This window comes from Salvia hispanica, chromosome 3 (assembly GCF_029641045.1).
Source record: "Salvia hispanica isolate PSC_SH4W2 chromosome 3, Shi_PSC_v1, whole genome shotgun sequence".
Lineage (NCBI taxonomy): Eukaryota > Viridiplantae > Streptophyta > Magnoliopsida > Lamiales > Lamiaceae > Salvia > Salvia hispanica.
This window is the reverse complement of record NC_142694.1, coordinates 34,410,385-34,426,739: the sequence shown is the minus strand read 5'-3', so window position 1 is coordinate 34,426,739 and position 16,355 is coordinate 34,410,385. Positions and strand designations below refer to the sequence as shown.

At 41.6% G+C, this 16,355-nt stretch overlaps 1 pseudogene; it reads left to right on the top strand.

The window, feature by feature from the left end:
• Positions 1–906: 906 nt before the first annotated feature.
• Positions 907–14,920, top strand: LOC125209845 (flavonoid 3'-O-methyltransferase 3-like; annotated as a pseudogene).
• The last annotated feature ends 1,435 nt before the right edge of the window (positions 14,921–16,355 follow it).

Sequence of the window (16,355 nt, the reverse complement as noted above, 5' to 3'; positions counted from 1 at the left end):
TTTTGTCACTTTAAAAAGTGAACATGTAATGTTATGGGCTAAAGAAAATCTTGGCCTACTTAATTTCTGAATATAGCATATTAATGAGCAGTTCATAGCTAGCCATTATTAATTACTATCCTTCCATTTCTTGGTATTTACTATTTAGTTATATATTCTTTGCAATATTCCCCTTTATTTACACACAGAGGGCTCATTTAAAGTTGAGCTGAGATTTGTCATGTTATTTGATAAATAATACTATATCCATCTATAAAAAATAGATAAAATTGTAAGTAATACTTATTTTAATTCGCAATTAGTAAAATAAGAGAGATGGAGGGAAAATGTCGTGGAAATAGTGTTAGTGAATTATGAGACATGCATTTAGAATGATAGGTTAGTATATGTTTACAACTTTTCACATTTTGAATTGGTCTAATTTTGGTGGACAATCTAAAATGATAAAATTAGTCAATTTTTTTTAGACGGAGAAAGTATTATTTTTTCTAATAAAAAAATAGCTTTACGTTTGAATCATAATCTCCTAATCTAGTTAATATATCTTTCAACTACTGTATGAAAATAAAATAAATATTGCTAAATGTGGACTAAACAAGACTGATGCATTTCTTAAGTTGCTAACTGTGCTAACTCATCAACGCGATGTATTAAGAATATTAACACGATGACATTAAAATGTCAACACATAAATTTGTTGACATTTCAATAAATTGTGTTAATATTTTAATGTCATCCTGTTGATATTTTTAATACACCGTATTGATGAGTTAGCAGAGTTAGCAACTTAAAAAGTTAGCAATATAACGCACCCCACCACCTCTAACTATATAATGGCATCATAATTTATTCATCAAACATATCTTGTCCACCTTCAAATCTATCAAATTAAAAGCATCCACCAAAATGGAATCAATCTCCAAAAACATGAGAAAAAGCATTGTTTGTACAAATGAAGAAGAAGGTGCAATCTTAGTAGCTATGGAGCTAGCTTTTGGGTCAGTGCTTCCAATGGTATTGAAATCAACCATAGAACTTGATCTCTTTGAGCTTATCTGTCAGGATTGTCGGCGTCGGTAAACATTAGTTTGATATTGTCCGCTTTGGGTCTAGCCCGCACGGATTTGTTTTTGGGTCACCTCCAAAAGGCCTCAAACTAATTGGGGGTTGGACAGGAATTATATAACCCTTCAACTTCCCTCAAATGTTCGATGTGGGATAGGTTTGTACTAACAAACCTCCCCCTCAAACCGAGACCACATCGAAACACATAATGGACTCCAACTCAGACGGATCGTCGGCCCCACTCAAACATGGGTCTCGCAAATTAGACCAGACTCGACGCCAACCTGGCTCTGATACCACTTGTCAGGATTGTCGGCGTCGGCAAACATTAGTTTGATATTGTCCGCTTTGGGTCTAGCCCGCATGAATTTGTTTTTGGGTCACTCCCAAAAGGCCTCAAACTAATTGGGTTGGACAAGAATTATATACACCTTCCAACTTCCCTCAAATGTCCGATGTGGGATAAGTTTGTACTAACATTATCAAAGGATTTGGTGGTGAAGGAGCTTCTGCTTCTCAACTTGCTTCTTGCCTTCCTGCTAAAAACCCTCAAGCAGCTGTGGTTATGATCGACCGAATTCTCCGCCTTCTCACGGCCCGTTCCGTCCTCACTTGCCGTCTCGACACGCTTCCCGATGGCGGAGTGAGGCCGAGCTACACCTTGGCACCGGTGGCCAAGTATTTCACTAGAAATGAGGATGGGGTTTCTCTTGCCCCTTTTTCGCTCTTGATTCAAGATAGAGTCTTCATCGACTCGTGGTATGTCTCATATATACAGCTGAGTCAGTTATTTTTTTTTTCTTTTTCTTTTTCCAATTAAAACGGTTTAGTTAGATATATACACGGAATGAGATGTGATTAATTACTAACTTTCTTAAGTTGTTAGCTCTGCTAACTCATCAACGTAGTGTATTAAAAATGTCAACATATAATTTTATTGATATTATGTATATTGTGTTGACTTTATGTGTTGACATTTTTAATACATTGCGCTGATGAATTAACAAAGTTAACAATTTAAAAAGCTAGCAATATAACTGATAGACCTTGGGGTCTATCGATTGATTCAGAGCACCGTTTGTGATTGCAAGAACGAAAAGAAAAATAGAGCGTGAGGCTAGGGTTTCGAGAAAAGATTTTATTTCTTAATTCTCGATGATTTTTTGACTCTCTAATGAACTCTTTATATATAGAGTTCGGACCCTGCTTGATTCGACTTACGATTCGGGAAAGAATCAAGAAGAAAACCCAAAAAGATTTAATAACTAAAATACTTAAAGTTCAAAATAAATAAATAAAGCAAAAATACCAAAAATACTTTAATCAAAATAATCCTAATACTAATGGGACGTGAAGTCCCTGAACCTTGCGGGCCTTGATGCATTCCTCTTCGGCGGTCTCTCCTTCCGCGCCTGCTCCGGAGTCAATCGTGCCCTCCGTCTTCCTCTTGTCTTTGGTTCGTGTTCATCACCTTGCTGCTGGGCTGTCTTCTCTCCGTCCGTCGTATCATTGGACTTGGTGGTTGAGTCCCTATCAACTCCCCCTCCGTTAAAACCGACCTTGTCCTCAAGGCGGAGCGCCGGAAAATGGTGCAGCAGAACCTCCTTTGACTCCCAAGATGGCGTTGCCGGGTCAGATGACCAATGTGTAAGCCATTGTTCCTGAGGCAGCCCGTCGACCAATACAACCCTCTCCGCGGACGCCCGTACAGGAGTATCAACAGGTTGACTCTTGCTAAAGTTGGCCGGAAGCTGATGATGTATTGTGTCTGATAGGGGAGGCACGAACGGTTTGAGCAACGACACATGAAACACGTCATGGATGCGACTCTCCAGAGGTAGCTGTAAACGGTATGCCACTTTACCAATCCGCTCTGTAATGACAAACGGACCATAGTAACGCCTACTAAGCTTAGCTGAACCAGGCCGAGCTACAGAGATTTGCCGATATGGTTGAAGGCGTAGTAACACTCGATCCCCCACATTGAACTCTACATTCCTGCGGTGTTTGTTCGCGGACTCAGTCATACGAGATTGTGCTTGTGCCAAGTTCTGCTTCAGTTCCTGTAACAAGGCAGTCCGCTCCCCTAGATTTGCACGAACCGCCGCGTCTTCCGCTGGTCCCGCCGGCGTGGCGAAAATATTAGGAGGATCTCTTCCATAAAGGGCACGAAAAGGAGACATTCCTATACTCACATTAACACTGCAGTTTAGAGCCAATTCGGCCCATGGCAAGAATTCGAACCACTTCTTTGGCTGTTCATGGGTAAAAGCGCGAAGGTACTGCTCAAGAGCACGGTTCGTCACCTCGGATTGACCATCGGTTTGCGGATGATAGGCCGTAGTGAATTGCAATTTTGTACCGCTCATCGTCAGGAGTTCCTTCCAAAAATCACTCATAAAAATTGTATCGCGATTTGACAGCAGCTTGTCGGGAAAACCATGTAATTTCACCACCGTATTGACGAAGAGCTTAGCGACCCTTGGCGCATCAAAACTGGTTGGCAAAGCCCCGAAGTGAGCGTATTTAGATAACCGATCAACTACTACCATAACTGCAGTATACCCATGAGACGGTGGAAGACCCACAATGAAATCCATTGAGGCGGCTGCCCAAACGGAATCCGGAATCGGAAGGGGCTGGATGAGGCCCGACGGACAGTCAGTCACATATTTAGTTGCCTGGCACACTGCACAAGATGCCACATACTTCCGCACATCAGCCCGCATACTCGGCCAATAGAAAGCTGCTGCCACACGCGCGAAAGTGCGCTTTTCGCCCGGATGACCGGCCGATTTGGCGTCGTGAGATTCTCCCAGAATATCCCAGCGAACCGACGAATCTCTACTAAGATACATGCGGCGCTTAAAAAATAATACCCCGTCGACGGCAGAGATGTGTGGCGGTGCACTACCTTCGGCCACTGCGTGATGAAGCTGTAGCAGATCGTTGAGCTTAGAGTTCTCTGCCTTGATGGTCTCCAAAATTGCTGGAAAAGGGCGGGCAAATAGAGTCAACAATTTAGAATCACCCGAAACCAGATCATGATCGCGCCGCGACAAAGCATCCGCCACGCGGTTCGAGGCTCCCGACTTATACTCGATCCTAAACTTGAACCCCATTAGTTTTCGAATGTAGAACTGTTGGTCAGGGGTTTGTACAATTTGTGATAACAAGTCCTTCAAACTTCGCTGGTCACTCCTAATAATAAATTCACGACCAAGCAGGTATTGACGCCATTTCTGGACCGCCTCGACGATCGCGTACAACTCTTTGTGATAGGTAGATGCTACGCGACGTTTTGGTCCCAATTTTTTGCTAAAAAATGCTAAGGGGTGACCCATCTGCAGCAAGACTGCTCCGATGCCGGAGTCGGACGCGTCTGTCTCGATAGTGAATGGGGCATCGAAATCTGGTAGGTGTAGCACAGGGGCTGCTGTCATTGCCTCTTTAAGGGCCGAAAAACTCTCATCCGCTGCAGGCGTCAAGTGAAAGCCTCCTTTTTCAACAAGTCAGTGAGGGGAGCGGCAATAATAGAATAATTCTGAACAAAGCGACGATAATAGCCAGTAAGGCCCAAGAAACCCCTCAACTGTTTCACTGTCGTTGGTGTCGGCCAAGAAGTCATAGCCTCTATTTTTGCCGGGTCAGCTCGAAGCTCCCCCGCCGAGATTATGTGCCCAAGATAATCAATGGTATCCACACCGAACGAGCACTTCGAGAGCTTGATGAAGAAGGAATTCTCGCTCAAAATTTTGAGGACATGCTCGAGGTGTGTTGTGTGATCCTCCATAGAAGCACTATACACCAAAATATCATCAAAAAAAACAATTACAAACTTGCGCAAAAACGGCCGGAAAATACAGTTCATAGCCGCCTGAAAAGTTGACGGTGCATTAGTTAAACCAAACGGCATCACCAGGAACTCAAAATGACCGTCGTGTGTGCGAAACGCTGTCTTGTGGATGTCCGACACATGCATGCGGATTTGGTGGTAACCCGAACGTAGGTCGAGTTTGGAGAAAACTCGTGCCTTGTGAAGTTCGTCGAACAACTCGTCTGCCGTAGGGATCGGAAAATGATCTGGTGTGGTGGCCGCATTTAAAGCTCTATAATCAACACAAAAACGGAAGGTCCCATCCTTTTTGCGTACCAGTAGCACGGGCGACGAGAACGGACTATTGCTTTGCCGAATGACGCCCTGCAGTAACATCTCTTTAACCTGTCGTTCGATCTCGGCCTTTTGGAAGTAAGGATACCGATACGGTCGGACATTCACCGGGCGAGTTCCTTCGGGCAAATGAATCTTATGGTCCCATTCGCGCGGTGGAGGAAGCGTTGTTGGCACCTGAAAAACCGAGCCAAAGGACTCAATGATCGAGGCCACTCGCAGGTCTGTTGGGGGTTGGTCCACGGTGGTGATTGCGAAGTCGGTTTCCGGCAGAGTCGGGATCAATTCGAACAACTGGCACTCTTGTTCTTGCTCGATGAGAGAGAACAAATGGTTGTAAGAGATCTGTTTCGGAGGCGCCTGGTCCCCTTCCAATAAAATCACCTGATTACCCCACTTGAATTCCATCGTCAAGTCTCGAAAATCAATGGAGACCTTTCCAAGTTCCTGAAGCCACTGTACTCCCAAAATCACATCGGGACCCTCAACCTGCAGAATAAACAGATCTATGTCGAAAATGTGGTCGTGCAAGGAGATAGGTGTTTTCAGACATGCAAATTTACAGCGTAAAGAGGCGCCATTGCCAACAAAAACACGAAAAGGAGTAATAGCATGAACCGGTAGACTTAGCTTTTCAGCGATGGTGGGCTTGATGAAGTTATGGGTACTGCCACCATCAATCAGTACGGACACTCGTGAGCCCTGGATCTGGCCTTGCAGACGTAATGAGCGAGGACGCAGCTTTGGGCCTATGGCGTGAATGCATGAGACGTCACCGGATATGGCCATATGCTCACCCTCCTCATCAATTTCGACATCCTGGAAGGGCTCAGGAACATCGTCTTCGTCCTCTGCGCCTATTAAGGCATAAAACTTTTTGTTGCAGACGTGTTCCGGGGTATATTTCTCAGGGCACCACCAACAAAGCTTTAGGCGGGTCCGTTCAGCGCGCTCTGCTGCAGAAATCCTCACCACCGGAATGTTTGAGCGCGGCTGGGAAGCCTGGTTGTTCCGTTGGGGCTGGGATACAGAGAGGGGCGGCTGCTGCTGGCGTGGGCGGGTCTCCCGACCTATCCAAGATGGATTGCGCGCGGCTGGTGGTTGCGCAGATAGGCGGTGGCATGCTGCGGAACGCTGGGCCAGTACGAACGTCTCCTCAAGAGTTTCCGGCCGTTTCGTAAGGAGTTCATGTTTCATCGGCTCCTGTAGGCCTGTGATAAATAGTGAGATTAATGTCGTCTCGCCCACGTCCACCGTTTTCTGTATAATGTCTTCAAAAGCTGATTGATAGGCCTCTACTGTCGTAGTTTGGCGTAACTCCGCAAGGCATCCCACATGATCAACGTACAAATCCGGGTCAAATCTGTGTTTGACGGCCAATAGGAATCGCTCCCATGTTTTGTGCTTACAATTATCTTCCCAATATGTCAACCAACTTGATGCCGGATGATCGAACAGATAAGCCGTGAGATAAAGACGATCCTTCAGTGGTGTATAGTGGTAATTGTAATACCGCTGAATTTTCCGGATCCACTCAGCCGCGTGATCACCGTTAAACCGTGGTGCTTCCGGTTTGACCCGCGGAATCTCCTCCGCTACGATGCCCGCTGGTGGTTGATCGAGGGAAGGCGGAAGTCGCCATCCCTTGCTGGTAGCGCGAGGGCCTGCTGCGTCGGGCGGTTTGTTTTGAAGGCTCGCGTCGAGCAGCAGAGCGAGGCTTTCCTCGATTTTCCTATTGGTTGCCTCTTGCCGTCGTGAGAAGGCCTCGAGGTCGAATTGGTTGGACGACAACTTCTTGTCCTGGTTAGCGTATCTGATTTTCATGTCGAACATCAGTTGAGTCAATTCCTCATTCGAATAGACAGTATGCGGCGACTCCTCGTCATTGTGTGGAGAAGAAACAGATGCCATTGCGAATGGTGGGAGAAGAGAACTCAATGTAAAGCACCAGATGATAGACCTTGGGGTCTATCGATTGATTCAGAGCACCGTTTGTGATTGCAAGAACGAAAAGAAAAATAGAGCGTGAGGCTAGGGTTTCGAGAAAAGATTTTATTTCTTAATTCTCGATGATTTTTTGACTCTCTAATGAACTCTTTATATATAGAGTTCGGACCCTGCTTGATTCGACTTACGATTCGGGAAAGAATCAAGAAGAAAACCCGAAAAGATTTAATAACTAAAATACTTAAAGTTCAAAATAAATAAATAAAGCAAAAATACCAAAAATACTTTAATCAAAATAATCCTAATACTAATGGGACGTGAAGTCCCTGAACCTTGCGGGCCTTGATGCATTCCTCTTCGGCGGTCTCTCCTTCCGCGCCTGCTCCGGAGTCAATCGTGCCCTCCGTCTTCCTCTTGTCTTTGGTTCGTGTTCATCACCTTGCTGCTGGGCTGTCTTCTCTCCGTCCGTCGTATCATTGGACTTGGTGGTTGAGTCCCTATCAATAACGCACCCCTACACGGAAGGGTGATAAATAGGGTACAAATGAGACTTATATTCTCTCTTTATATATACGCTGTTGACTTAATCATTTTTCTTATATTAGTCTAGATATATTGTCAGATCAGTCAATTAATTCTTTGCTTTCAAATAGGCACCATCTAAAAGATGCAGTTCTCGAAGGGGGGGTCGCATTCGATAATGCTTATGGCATGCATGTGTTTGAATATGCAGGCACGAATCCAAGATTCAACAAGGTTTTCAACCAAGCTATGAACGATCATTCAACCCTTTTTATGAAGAAAATTCTTGAAAAATATAATGGATTTGAGGGTGTTGAATCTCTGGTGGATGTTGCTGGTGGAAATGGAGCTTCATCAAAGATGATTATTTCAAAGCATCCTTCAATCAAGGCCATCAATTTCGATCTTCCCCATGCTATTCAACAAGCCACCCCTTATGCTGGCAAGTATTTTAATTTAGGACAATATTTCTTTAAATAACAAAGTTTGGATCAAATTTTGTCACACAATTTTTGAAAATGAAAATGAATTATGAAATTTCATTAAAATAATTATTTGGTCATCTTTTTTTTTTTTTTTTTGCCTTTTCTTATTTTAAGATTTTATGCTGATATTGATTTAAATAACTATGCTTTATGAATGCAGGAGTAGAGCACATCGGGGGAGACATGTTCGCGACCGTGCCCAAGGCGGATGCCATTTTTTTGAAGGTGAATATGCAGTTACAATATTAATTTTCTATACTGTATAACAATATTGAATGGCGAGAGAGTCCATTGTAGTGTAGAATGTTCGTATTTACACCTTATATGTGATTTAATCGTATTTCTATATCATAATTAGTACGGAGTATAAGTTAAGATGGGGTATGACGGTTTATATTCTAATTTTTTTTAGCATTTTTCAACTTTCTTAAATTTATGACCTCAATTTGGTTTTATTTTTTGTGTAGCATTAGCTTTATATTATGACCTCAATTTGAAATAAACGACGTCCCAGTTGTATTTTGGTGCCGAAAATAATTAATTGGCCTACATGAAAAAAAGCTCTTAAACTTTAGGCTATGCAAAAAATTATGAATCAATAATGTTAAACTTCATAAATTGAAAAAATTGAACTTTTAGACTATGATTGCAGTGGATCTGCCATGACTGGAGCGATTCACATTGTGTCACACTATTGAAAAATTGCTATGAAGCAATTCCAGAAAATGGAAAAGTGATTATTGCCGAATCGATCCTCGCGGAGGGCCCACAGAGCGCCGCAACGACTATGAGATTAGAGCATCTCCAACGGCGGACGTCACGGTAGGACGTCGCGGAAGTCCGACCGGACGTCCGCCGTAGTGAGGAAAATGGTAGGACACGGACGTCCCGTGCGCCCATCGGATGGACTCGGATATCCGACCGATGGGCGGGCGGACGTCCGCCACTGTGGCATGGGGTCGGACGTCCGACAAAAAATTAAACTTTAAAAAAAAAAAAAAAAAAATCTATAAATAGGGCTTGTTGAACTTCATTTCATTCACACCACTTGTGTTGACAAATTTCTCTCTCTAATCTACAAGTTTCATTTCTACTACAAAATGGAGTACAATAGGAACTCCCCCACCACGAGCGGAGGAAACACACCCACGTTTCCCGCTGGAACGGAGGGAAACTTTAATGCGGGGATGAATCCCCGAATGGCGGGGATGAATCCCCAAATGGCAGGGATGGCGGGGATTACTCCTCAAATGTTCTACAATATGTACAATTGGATGAGTCAGATGGGTGGGATGATGCCCGGGGCAGCGGGGATGGGCGGTATGACGCCAAATATGGCGGGGGTGGGTGGGATGATGCCCGGGGCAGAGGGGATGGGGTGTATGCTGCCAAATATGGCAGGGATGGGGAGTATGACGCTGGGGATGGGTGGGACGATGCAGCACATGAGCCCGAGGACGCCTAGGGAATCTGTCTATCGCTCATATATAGATTTGTTGTCCTACGATTCCCCTAGTACTGTTCCGGAGACTCAGTACGCCGACATCGAGACTTTCTCTTTTGAGGAGTTGGGGCAGGAGTTGGGGCTATCGCCGATTTGTGAGACTCCCAATGAGGCGGAGCCTGCTGCAAGGGGCAGGGGCAAAGGCAAGGGCAAGGCCAGGGGCGGGGTAGAGGCAAGGGCAAAGCCCCGAGCTCTTCCTCGCAAGCGGGGGCAGAGGAGGAGGAGTGGGGGAAGAGGTCGATCTGGACCGTGTGAAAAAATGCCGCGCTTGCAAAGGCCTGGGTCGGTGTAGTCGAGGATCCCTATGTCGGGGCGAACCAGTATATTGACCGATTGTAGCATCGCATTAGTGAGGCCTACCTCACACTCAAACCGGCTGGGGCGAAGCCTCGCACTCCCGAGCAATGCCGGAAACAGTGGGATCGGTTGAGGCCTAAGCTCAGTCGTTTTGCTGGCCTCTACCAAAACAACCTGCGCATGGCAACCATAGGCATGTCTGAGGAGGATGTGAAGAACCGGGCCTTGTCCCAGTACCCCGACAAAGAATTGAAGTTCAAAGAGCTTGACCAATGGGAGGCCTTTCTCGTGGTCAGGAGTTCGCAAAAGTTTTGGGCGGGTGTCGACTCGGGCTGAAAGCGGACGAAGATCAACTCTTCCGGTGAGTACAGCAGCAGTGCTGGTTCGCACGAGCTCCCCGAAGCCAAGGAAGTGTCCCCGCTACCACGATCAGACTCTCGCTGTCGTCGTCGCCCGATGGGGCAAAAGGCTGCGCAGCGGATGGCGAGGGGAAGCGGAAGCCACATCGGGTCCTTCGAGGTCAAATCGAAGGCCCCAAATGAACTAGACCGTCTCGCCCGCGCGCAGCTAACGAAGACCCTGAGTCAGAACATGCATAGGTGGTTTAGCACGCACGATCCTGTGTACAAAAGGATGTGCAAGGATGTGATCGACGCATGTCGGCGCGATTTAGGAATGCCACCCATTGATGATTATGGCGTCGAGATTGGGGGCGGGGACGTCGGAGGCGGCAGCGGCATGGGCGACGGGGACGAGGACGAGGACGAGGAGGAGTGAGAGCCGAGGGTTGTATTTCTCGACTTTTTATGATTATGTAATTTTTAAGCATTATGTAATTTTTTTTAATGAAGTATTCGAATTTTTCCGTATTCCGTGTCGACATTTTAATTCCGTAAATTGAATAATTATGAATTTAATTTTATTGCGGGAAGCCCTAGTGGGAAGTCCTAGTGCATGGGAAGTCCTAGTGATGTGGCAGTGCATGGGAATCAGAAGAAGAAGAAGAAGAAGAAGAAGGTGCAATGTAGTAGCTATGGAGCTAGCTTTTGGGTCAGTGCTTCCAATGGCATTGAAATCAGCCATAGAACTTGATCTCTTTGAGCTTAACAAAGGATTTGGTGGTGAAGGAGCTTCTGCTTCTCAACTTGCTTCTCATCTTCTTGCTAAAAACCCTCAAGCAGCTTCGGTTATGATCGACAATTTTCCGCCTTCTCGCGGCTCGTTCCGTCCTCACTTGCCGTCTCAACATGCTGCCCGAGGGCGGAATGAGGCTGAGCTACGCCTTGACACCGGTGGCCAAGTATTTCACTAGAAATGAGGATGGGGTTTCTGTCAAGAATCACAGCCAAACGGCTAGTATCAGTTACCAACAAATTGGTAATTGCTATTTCAATAATTAGTGTAGCATTTCCTAGAAAATAAGTAGCAATTAATGGTTGGTAGTTCCTAGAGTAAAGGGAGATGTTTTCCATGTTGTACCATTCCTATAAAAGGGACTTCTATTAACATTCGAAATGCATAACAGAAAATACAACAAAATTCCTTTCCTCTCTACAAACTTTAGCCACCATGTTTTATCTTCCATACACCGCCTCTCTCAATTACCATTTTTAAGAGTTTCTCTTGCTCCCTTCTCTCTCTTCATTCAAGATAGAATCTTCATGGAGCCTTGGTATGTCAAGTTTGTGTTTATGTGATTTTTTTTTTGTTTCGGTTCAGATATATTATAAAAAAAAAAAAAAATAATAATAATAATAATAATATTTTTTTCTCATCGCTCTTTATTGGATTTGAGCATTTTTAATTTTTAATTTTATTACAATAAGAGTCTTATTTTAATTAGTCGGTTATTCTATATTACTTTTATTACAACATAGATCATACATCTCATTAATTAACTTATTTCACTTATATATCATTATAAACTAGCGGGAGTCCGTGACTCACAATTCCATTATAACTTTAAACTTACATTTATTAAAACATGTGTAGTAAACAAAGAGGGCTCCTAATGACGCTCCAAAAAAGTATTTTATTTTAGTAAGAGTTAAAGGTTTTAATTTCCTACTTTTTACATGTCACCTTCATTGCATTCCCTACCTTCACCGTAACGGCCATTCGACCACTACCACCACCACTACACTGTCGTATCATTATCATGTGGTTTTACTTGTGATTATCGAGTTCATGTCGTTACTTGTGTTTATGTTAGGCCATAACGAGCTAGGTTGGATAACTCTTTCCAATCTCGAACAGGTACCACCTAAAAGATGCGGTTCTTGAAGGGGGAGTCGCATTCGACAAAGCCTATGGCATGCATGCTTTTGAATATCCAGGCACAAAATCCAAGATTCAACAAGGTTTTCAACCAAGCTATGAACGTTCAATCAACCCTTTTTATGAAGAAAATTCTTGAAAATTATAATGGATTTAAGGGTGTTGAATCTACGGTGGATGGTGGATGTTGCTGGTGGATATGGAGCTACATCAAAGATGATTGTTTCAAAACATCCATCAATCAAGGCCATCAATTTTGATCTTCCACATGTTATTCAACATGCTTCCCCTTATGCTGGCAAGTATTTTAAATTTAGAATTAAGAGATAATTTTAAAAATCATGAAGTTAGGTATATTCTGGTATGCCCGTAACTTTAAAAATTATCCCAAAAAAACACAAAATTTGAATTTGTTCACGATTATCTCATGGGGAAATATTTCGATGCAAAATTGTAGTATTTGATATGGAACCATGAAATCACACGTAGACGTTATCGCCAATTAATTAAATGATTTAGTGTATTTTATTTTTAAGCAGATTGACATCTTCGATTGAAAAACATCATACTCCCTCCGTCCCACTCAAGATTGCCACATTTCTTGAGTGGCATGAGATTTTAGGAAGTGTTGTTAGGTGGAATAAAGTAGAGATGAAAAATGTAGTTGAATATTTTAATGAGGAGAGAGAGAGTTATTTCCAAAATTGGAAAGTGACCATCTTGATTGGGACAAACAAAAAAGAAAAGGTGACCATCTTGAATAAGATGGAGGGTGTTAAGGATGAAGTTCCTTAACTCGGATAATTCGCATCGAACGTCGTGGGAGCTTTTGCCAGTCGATCAATCCGGCGTCAAATTTAGGGATAAAAGGTAGTCGCTGGAGCTTTGCCGGTCGATCAAACCAAGAATAATACGATAAATGCATAAAAATAAAATAAATGATAATTGATATTACTTGAATGATGGAAAAGAATAACAAAGTCCCTATTTATAATGCTAAATACCCTAACTTAGAGAATAAGAAAATAATCATAAGCATATATGGAAAGATATGAGAAATAATTGATAGACAAATTAATAGAGATATGGAGATATCTCGTATTAGAGGGAGTAATAATTTTGCACGCATGAGAACAAATTAAATCTAAATTTCATGGTTTTTTTTCGAAACGCCATGGTTTTCCGACACTCTCCCCCATTTTAAAACCTTATAATTTGACCAAATTCTGTAATTTAAATGGAGGAGTAGATCACGTCGGAGGCGACATGTTCGTTACCGTGCCCAAGGCGGATGCCATATTTATGAAGGTAATGAAACGTCCATATTAATTTTCTATAATGTGAGACGGTTTATATATAGGACTTCGATTTATTCTCCGACAGTGTGAACATGAACAACGTTGATTTCTTATTTACGTGATAAAACAAATATCTAAGTCACTGTACTTATCAACCAAATCACATTTTCGGCTATAACTAAAAAATATCATAAAGTGCCGGCTATACAAATAATAAATCAAAGTTATGAAGAAAAAAATAAATTTCAGGCAAAAGAAATTAAAGTTAAGACTATAAACTGAAAAAAGATGAAAGTTTAAACTAAAAAAAATAAAAAATAGTATTTTAGTTAATAAACACTCTTTTCGATTTATATTTTGAGGAATATCCTATTATTGTACTCCTGATTGTAGTGGATCTGCCATGACTGGAGCGATGCACATTGCACCAAATTGTTGAAAAATTGCTATGAAGCAATTCCGGAAAATGGAAAAGTGATTGTTGCACTTGCTGAAATGATCCTCGCGGAGGGCCCACAAATCGGGGCAGCGGCGACGCAGACTTTAAGAATTGATACGCTCATGTTAACCATGAATCCCGGTGGGAAGGAGAGGGCAGAAATGGAATTTCACGCACTAGCTATAGACGCTGGCTTTAAACGACTCGTCAAAGTTTGCTTGGCTTTTAATATTTGGATCATGGAATTTCTTAAATAATACTACTCCTCTAGCATATACTTATTTAATATTTTTCAAAATAAACTTATGTTGTAATGTTGTACTCTCTCCGTCCGCCATTAGGAGTCTCGGTCACTTTTGTGCATTCGTTTGTGTTGGTTTATTTTATTTTTCTTTATACTTGTATGCAATCATTTGGGTTGCTGGGATGTTTTGACCTATTGGTCATTTATGAATGATTTTATAAGTTAATGTTGTTATGATTTTATAAGTGCGAAACAAACATGTGACTTGTCCATACCCATGCCCATTAGAAGCTCGACTTAGGCCCAATGTAACTTCGCTACTTTTAACCATATAATGTTACACGTTTCTATCGGTGGATTTGCCATGATTGGAGCGATGGGCATTGCTTGAAACTGCTCAAAAACTGCAACGAAGCTCTTCCTGACAACGGAAAACTGATCATCGCAGACCGCATTATTTCGGAAATACCAAATAGTGACGAATCAACGATCACAGATTTCGCGACATGCAAACTTATTACCAGGGCGGAAAGGAAAGGACAAAAGCGGAATTTCAAGCCCTAGCACAAGCTTCTGGTTTCAAACAATGTCGGAAAGTTTGCTTTGCTTTCACCACTTGGATCATCGAACTTTCCAAATTAAATAGACTTCCCCAATCCCACTTAACATGATATGTTTTCCTTTTTTAGATGTTCCACTTAACACGTAAAATAATACTAGAATAAAATCTTGTGTCCAATAAAACTACACGTTGTTTACAAAAGTTAGAATAGTTTGTAAGCTTTTATCTTGTTTCTTTTCTATGATTCAATACACTGTACACATGTGGAAGTTACCGCCGGTTTGTAAGCTTCGGTTCTAGAAAAAATAATGTCTACGATTACAAAAGACAAAATTAAAATTTTAATAACTTTGTTAGCATCTTACCGTTCAAAAATCAATCCTTAGATGAGCTTATTTGTAAAAATTTGAACAAAGAAATAAGAAGAAGAAATAGTACTAAAAAGTAATTTTTTTTCATCAATTAAAAAGAATATTTATCTAAACTCCCTACATGTTAGTAGTATTAGATTCTAGAGGAAGCTCTAAATATTGCCAAAACCAAATTAATTATGATGAGATAAGTCCAAACAACTACTATTGTTTAGTCACTTTAATAAGTGAACATGAAATGTTTTGGGCTAAAGAAAGACTCGGCCTACTTAATTTCTGAATATAAACATCATATCAATTGATGGGTTGTTCATAGCTGGCCATTTCCATTTAACCTTCCATTTCTTGGTATTTATTAAAAAATTTTTTGCAATATTTCCCTTTATTTACACTTAGATGCCTCATTTAGTAGCTGAGTCGAGATTTGTAATGTTACTTAATAAATAATACTACTATATAAATTATTTTGTTTTGGGTGAATTATTTATATATATGAGTGAGGGATGCGTTAAAATGACAACACCTCTTAAAATAACACCATACCACCATTCCGAGTCAATCATTTGTACACGTGGACGAATAATAAGCTGCCATGTGGCAATAAAAAAATGCTCAAGTGTAAAAATCTCGGTCAGCAATATACAACACTATATACAACAATTTTTTCTCGGCCAGCAATATCCAACACGCTATACAACAATCTATAGATTGATGTGTAGCGTTTATAATATTGTTGTGTAGCGTTTATAATATTGTTGAATATGTGGTGTCACGATGTCACTTTAAGAGGTGTTGTCATTTTAACACAAACATGTGAGTGAGTGTTTAGTATAGTAGATAAATAAAATAGATATTTTAATTTTATGTTTAGCATATTAGTTTGTATTTAAGTTAAATTGTACTGGTTGTATAAAAAGACTCCTAGTGCACCTCAATAAAAATGGAAGAGGTGAAAAGTTTGATGGCAATAGACTAATTTAAATTAGTTATCATGATCTAATTTGCAATATAGATTAATTACTCCACCTATTTGGTGAATTTATTTAATACTCAAAACATGAAAATTAAGAGAGCCAGATAAAGTAACACAAACCAGGAGATAATTTAACTCGTATATCATATATCAAGCCAAACAATGATAAATACCATTATCTTAGTGAAATATAATTACCA